This window comes from Aplysia californica, unplaced genomic scaffold, assembly GCF_000002075.1.
Source record: "Aplysia californica isolate F4 #8 unplaced genomic scaffold, AplCal3.0 scaffold00057, whole genome shotgun sequence".
In the NCBI taxonomy this organism is placed as follows: Eukaryota; Metazoa; Mollusca; class Gastropoda; order Aplysiida; family Aplysiidae; genus Aplysia; species Aplysia californica.
Window position 1 is genome coordinate 2,061,359 of NW_004797327.1, and position 1,308 is coordinate 2,062,666.

The 1,308-nt window shown below is 41.8% G+C and overlaps 1 protein-coding gene across 1 annotated transcript in view; it reads right to left on the reverse strand.

Annotated features, from left to right (window-relative positions):
- Positions 1–1,308, reverse strand: part of LOC101855172 (protein unc-93 homolog A) — a gene marked incomplete at its 5' end in the record, with an annotated part of 3,148 nt that overhangs the window by 1,370 nt on the left and 470 nt on the right.

Below are 1,308 nucleotides of genomic sequence, written 5' to 3' on the forward strand. Positions count from 1 at the left end.
AGGTTGAAGGGACAGAAAGTGAAGCAGAAGAAGACATTAATATATGGTTAAAGAGCAGGGAAGGAGGTGAAAGTAGAACATTTTAGAGAAGAAAAGTATACGTCGCTGTCAAGTTTCAAACCCGGGACCAATTGAATCAGAGGAGAGTACCGTATCCTCTAGACCACAGGAGCCTCTCGCGAAAAGCTCTAGTTCTATTTATACAATCTCTTTGTTTCCTCGATGATAAGGGTAAGTGAACTCTATGACCCATAAAGGTCACTTTAAGAGAACTGACAACAGCTGTTAGAGGTCACTGGAGTGTGTCCTTGAAAAAGACATTTAGGCGGTCACCAAAGTGGGGTCAGCGGAAAGTGGTGACATACTTGTGATGGCATGTGTCAGAGAGTTGTGTCCTTGTTTTGGTGGGTGCCTGCCATTGTTTAGATTTTACAAAAATGGTATGGGTTTAACGCCTTTATCAACACTATTAGGCTACATAAGAGGCAGGACCTCCGAGTTTTACGTTCATCTCCGAATTGACCAACCATTGCCTAGTTGTGAGTTGTGCACAATCAATAATTTACCCTAAAGAAACATTACATTTTTCTCATAAAACAAGTTTGGATTACCTTAACTGTTTTTATGTTCATGGTTCTCAATAGAAATGAGTCATTTTGCCGCACAAGAACTTCAGGGGATTTTTTTTTTTGTAAGTGTTTTAAGGCGCTAGCAACTGCATACGGTCATATGAGCCCGCGGGACATATTAGTATTAAACATTTTCAACTTCAGTAACTTTGCAATACCGAACGTTAAACGAAGGCTACGTACTGGTGCGTTACTCACACTTTAATAGACACAAAATCTGGTTTCTCCTTTTAGAGTAAAAGATCTATTTTACAACGTCCTACGTTGTGGTTGGAAGGGTTTTCAATTTCAGCTTTAGCCCGAGATCAGGTAAAATTAAAGCCCCCCCCCCTCCCCCCGGGCCATGTCTCCATGCATCACAGAGAATACAGCTGGGGTTTTCCTGTGCCTCCTGTGTAAGACATGGCACTGAACCTATACGTTCTTGACCATCTAGCACTGAACCCTACATTGACTCAGGTACGCTGATACGAGGTATTGTTGTTTGCTGGGGGAGAGGTGTGTGAGAGAGAGAGATACAGAGAGAGAGAGAGAGAGATACAGAGAGAGAGAGAGAGAGAGAGAGAAAGAGAGAGAGAGACGGGGATTAAAGCTATGGGCACGTTAGGCGCTACTTTGTCCCAAAAATTACAAAAAATATACTACATGAAAATATGTGATTTGAACTTACTGTATCTAA